This window comes from Hippopotamus amphibius, chromosome 12 (assembly GCF_030028045.1).
Source record: "Hippopotamus amphibius kiboko isolate mHipAmp2 chromosome 12, mHipAmp2.hap2, whole genome shotgun sequence".
NCBI classification, from domain to species: domain Eukaryota; kingdom Metazoa; phylum Chordata; class Mammalia; order Artiodactyla; family Hippopotamidae; genus Hippopotamus; species Hippopotamus amphibius.
The window spans coordinates 34463657-34469516 of NC_080197.1; the positions used below are offsets into that span (position 1 = coordinate 34463657).

Sequence of the window (5860 nt, forward strand, 5' to 3'; positions counted from 1 at the left end):
ACCCATTTTGCCAACCCCCAACCTCCAGCCTCTGGCGATCACCAATCTGTTTTCTGTGTAAGTTTGATTTGTTTTAGATTCTACATATAAGTGAAGTAAGGCAATATTTGTCTTTATCTGACTTATTTCACTTCACATCATGCCTTCAAGGTCCATCCATGATTTCTTTCTTTTTTATGGCTGCCTTTTCCTTCTTTTTTTATCCACTCATCAGTCAATGGACACTTCGTTTCCATGTCTTGACTATTGTAAATAATACTGCAACGAACATGGGAATCCAAATAGTTTTTCAAGAGAGTGATTTTGTTTCCTTTAGCTAAATGCCCAGAAGTACCATGACTAGATCAAGGTAGTTCTATTTTTATTTTTTTGAGGAAATGTCGTACTGTTTTCCATAGTGGCTGCATCAATTTACATTCTCACCAACCGTGCACAAGGGCTCCCTTTTCTCCACACCCTTGCCAACACTTGTTTGTTTCTTGTGGTTCCCCACCCCCTGCCTGGGACACGTGGCTTGCAGGATCTTAGTTCCCTGACCAGGAATTGAACCCAGGCCCCGGCAGTGGAAGTGCCAAGTCCTAACCACTGGACCACCAGGGAATTCCCATGTTCCTCTTGTTTTCGATGATAGCCATTCCACGGTGATTTTGATCTGCATTTCCGACGATTAGCAATGTTGAGCACCTTTTCAAATACATGTTGACCATTTGTATAACTTCTTTGGAAAAATGTTTATTCGGTTCCTCTGTCCATTTTTAAGTCAGATTATTAGTTTTTTTCCTGTTGAGTTGTATGAGCTCTTTACATAAAATTTTGGATATTAATGCCTTATCAGATATATGATTTGCAAATATTTTCTCCCATTCTGTAAGTTGCTTTCTCATTTTGTTGATGTTTTCTTTTGCTGTGCAGAGGCATTTTAGTTTTATGTAGTACATATTTTTCTTATTCTTAGTTGATCTTAAAGTATAACTGTTTAAACAATAGTAACAATGTATTGGGTGATTATGGCAAGTGGGTGATAGCCTAGCATATAGCATATTGGGTGATTATAGCATATTGGGTGATTATAGCATATAACATACGTGAAATGAAGGACAGCAATGTTATAAAGAATGAGACAGAGGAATTGGGAATATTCTGTTATAAAGTAGCAGCACTACATGTGAAGTGATATAGTGTTATTAGAAAGTAAGCTTAGGTTAGCAGCAAATGTTTATTGTAAACTCTAGGGCAACCACTAAAATGTCTTAAATAACACAATCTGTATGCTAAGAGAGAAGAGAAAATGGAATAGTATAAAGTGCTCAATTAAAACCAGAGAAGGCAGGAAAATGGGGAAGAAAGAAAAGAAGCAAAAACAAGTGCAATGAAGAGAAAACAGTTATAAACATGGTAGATATTAATCTAACTATACCAATAGGCAGCAAATGTGAATGTTCTAAATACCAAAATTTTTAAAAGACAAAGATTGTCAGAGTGGATGGAAAAACAAGATTCAAATATACCTTGTCCACCAGAAATTATCTTTAAATATAAAGGTGCATATATATTGAAAATAAAAGGATAGAGAAAGATATACCATGTTAACACAAATCAAAAGAAAACTGGAATTAACTACATTAATTTCAGATAAAACTGACTTCAGTACCAAACAAAATGTCAGATATAAATAAGGACATTACAAAACAATAAAGGGGTAAATTTCCCAAGAAAGCATAACAATCCTGAGTGTATATACATCTAACATCAAAATATGTGAGCCAAAAATTAATAGAATTTCAAGGTGAAATAGACAAATCCACTATTATATTTGGTGACTTCAACACCCCTCTTTCAGTAACTGACAGACAAAACAAGTAGAAAGTAAGGATGCAGTTGATCTGAACACACACCATCATCAGTCACCTTGACATTTATACAACACTCCTTCCAACAACAGCAGAATACACAATCTTCTCAAGCTCATGTGGCCCTTACACTAAGATTAACCACGTCCTATGTCATAAATCACACCTTAACACATTGAAAAGAATAGAAATCATACAAAGTATGTTCTCAGACCACAATGGAAATAAACTAGAAATCAATAACAGAAAGATAGCGCTCAAATCCTATAATAGTTGGAAATTTAAAACACACACACACACACTTCTGAATAACACACGGGTCAAAGAAGTCTCAAGAGAAATTTACAACTATTTTGAACTAAATGAAAAAGAAAATACAACTGTCAAAAATACACATTCCTCACTGGCACATCCAGCAGGCTAGACTTCCAGAGAGTGGCCTGTGCTCTTCCAGGAATAAGGGTACTTCTTCAGCAAAGCTGTCATCTAAGGCCCATGTAAGGATCTGACTCAGTCACAGAAACAGACGAGCTCCCCTCTGGGGTGGCTAGGGCCCGCAGACGGGCTTCCATAAGTCTGAGGGTCAGGCACACTGTGATTGAAAACTTCAGAGAATAAGCTTTTGGAGAGCTTGTTCCATACAGAATGTTCAAATGCTCTTTTTTTTTTTTTAATAGACACCCTAACAAAGCTGTAAAACTTTTTAGATTGTAACTTTAAAATATTCTAAAAGTGACTTTGCAAAGATCTGAGCCTTTGGTCTGCTAGTGCTTACTTAGGCATTTTGAGTTCAGTTGGGTTTCACAGGAAATGCTGGTTTCACAAAGTGTAAGGATGCATCGAAATTTAGCTTTGACCTCAACACTGGGCTCTAATTTGCATTTTGGCTTTTCCTGGTCTTCATCTTCAGAAGTCTAAATAGCCTAATTCACCTATTTCACCACTCTATTTTGTAACCCTATCTTGTGTTTGATCAATGATCATGTGATTGTATAGCGAACACATATCTAATCAGAAACAATGTCACTTGTCCAAGGCCAGTTGGAATAAGACATGCCTTTTAGATTTATCTTTCATATTTGAATACTTATTTCCAGATATAGACAAGCATTTCAGATGTAGATTAGAGTGAAAAGTCCCCAGATTTTGAAACTCTGTTAAAGTATAAATACTTTATTTATAAGAAGGTATAAATAAGAGAAATAAAATATTGCCTGCCATATCAGTAAACAAAAGATGTCATCATTAGCTATGGCAGGCCCCGCCCCCAGAACTCAGAAAGGAAACAAAGAATACCTGCCATCTAGCAGCCATCAGACTGCAGCCACTCCCAAGGGTGCAGCTTGAGGCAACTCAGGATGTAAAAATACAGCTGAGATGCATATCAAAGGATGCATATCAAAGGAATGATTTCAGTGAACCCAGACTCTTGTGACTTTCCATATACAGAAAAGCGCTAAATTTCTTAACTTGAGATGTTTTCTTTAATTGAGGATCATCTCTTGAAGTTCAGACCTGGCTCCCCCACTCCCCTCCTCAAAGCAGTTTCCTCAGGCTTACTTGAGATGTTGCCTCCTGGGCTTGACATCCTATGAATGTCCACTGAATAAAACATAACTCTCAACTTCTAGGCTGTACATTTTTTTTAGTCCACAAATGTATATTTAGTGTTATAAGAGTAAAGTGTTGTAGTAATTAATGATCATTGAGAGTTATCAAATTTATGTATAAAAGTAATTAGTATTCTCAGATATGTTAACAAGAAAAGAAATTGGTAATTATTTGAATTTTTAAAAGAGAGGGTATTAGCTAAATAACTCTAATATGACCAACCATTTTATCCTTTCTGAGCAAATGTGTATAAGAATTTGACTAATAATTGTATTAGTCTGTTTGAGCTGCCATAACAGGATACTAAAGACTGGTGGCTTAAACAGCAGAAATGTATTTATTTTCTCATAGGTCTGGAGGCTGAAAGTCCAGGATTAAGGTGCCAGAAGTGTTGGTTTGTGGTGAGAGCTCTCTTCCTGGCTTGTAGGGGGCCACCTCCTTGCCGTGTCCTCACGTGACCTTTCCCGTGCGCATGTGTTCTTGGTGTCTCTTACTCTTTGTTTTGTTTTTGTTTTTGGCTGTATCACGCTGCATGTGGGATCTTAGTTCCCTGACCAGGGATGGAACCCCGGCCCCTGCGAAGCATGTAGTCTTAACCACTGGACCACCAGGGAAGTCCCTCTTCCTCTTCTTATAAGGACCCTATTGGATTAGGGTCCCACTCTTATGACTTCATTTAACCTCAATTATTCCTTAAAGATCATATCTCCATATACAGCCATGTGGGGGCTTTGAGCTTCAACATGTGTATTTGGAGGGACACAATTTAGTCAACAATAATAATATAATGTAAGGGAAACAGTAATAATAAAATGTGTTTGTTGTACCAGCATCCATAGCATTAAATGAAATTAACTTTATGAACTCTATTAATTTTTAGTTAGTACTGCCATATAAACTACAAGAAAAAGTCTTATATGGGAATTCTTTATTTCTTATGATGACAAATTAAAAGCAGAACTTCAGCTTTGCCACCTCAAAATTCACAGGGAGAAAAAGTTTCAAAAACTGTGATAAAACATCTTCATTCCAAATGGAATAAAAAAGAAAAAGAAAAGAACAAAGAAAAGAAGTACTTGAAGACAGTGAGACACATCGTTCTTACTTATAAAATTTTGAATCAACAGAATTCTAAATGCTTTAAGAAGAAAATTCTTTAAATTTTTGAGTTGATAGGAGCTTAAGTTTTAAACAAAATATGTCAAGATAATTGTTTTAGATTGTAATCATTCTCAGGAGTTGTAGATGAAGCCATGGATCCTGTGTGCAAAGTTCCTTCAAGAATGTTATAAAAACCTTTTACTGAATTAAAAATGCTATACTCAAAAAGGGTAATAATTATTTAATGTGCCACTTCTGTATCTGCATCAGGCATTTGAAGTTGGGTAGGATCAGTCCTCTGAGGTTATTCTTCTCTTTTAATATTGTGTTGGCTATTCTGGGTCTTCTGCCTCTCCATATAAATTTTGAAATCAGTTTTTCAATATCCAAAAATAACCTGCTGAGAATTTTTGATTTTTTGATTGAGATTGCATTGAATCTGTACATTAAGTTGGGAAGAACTGATATTTTGACAAGATTGAGCTTCCTATCCAAGAATATTGGAATATCTCTTTATTTATATAGTTCTTTGATGCCTTTCATCAGAGTTGTGTGGTTTTCTCACATAGTTCTTACACATTTCTGTTAGATATATGCCTAAGTAATTTTCTGAGTGCTGTAAATGCTATTGTATTTTGAATTTCATATTCCACTTGTTCATTGCTGATATATAGGAAAGTGCCAACTTTTGTATACTAACCTTGTATCCTGCAACCTTTCTACAATCATTTTTTAGTTCCAGAAGATTTTTGTTGTTCATCCCTTCAGATTTTCTACATAGACCATCATAGCATCTGCCAAAAAAGACAGTTTTACTTTTTCCTTCCCGATATGTTTACCTTTTATTTCTTTTTCTCTTTTTATTGCATTTGCTAAGATTCCTATTGTGTTGAAAAGTGGTGAAAGTGAACATCCTTGCCCTTTTCCTGATCATTGTGGGAAAGCTTCTAGTTTCTCACCATGAAGTATGATGTCAGCTTCAGGGTTTTTTGTAGATATTCTCTATCAAATTGAGTGAGTTCCATCTATTCCTAGATGGCTGATAGGTTTTTTCCTGTTTTTTGGTTTTTGTTTTTTTCATCATGACTGGATATTAGATTTTGTTCAGTGTTTTTGTGTATCTATTGATTAATGATCACGTGATTTTTCTTCTTTAGTTTGTTGATGTGAAAGATTACATTGTTTTATTTTTGAATATTGAAACTAATGTTGAATGTTGATACCTAGAATAAATCCCACTTGGTGATGGTGTATAATTCTTTTTATACATTCTTGGATTTGATTTGCTAATATTTCTT

The 5860-nt window shown here is 35.3% G+C and overlaps 1 non-coding gene across 1 annotated transcript; it reads right to left on the bottom strand.

Moving 5' to 3' along the window:
- Positions 1-528: 528 nt before the first annotated feature.
- TRNAG-UCC (transfer RNA glycine (anticodon UCC)) lies at positions 529-600 on the bottom strand. Its single transcript has one exon. It is a non-coding gene; the product is annotated as a tRNA-Gly (tRNA).
- Between the last annotated feature and the right edge of the window lie 5260 nt (positions 601-5860).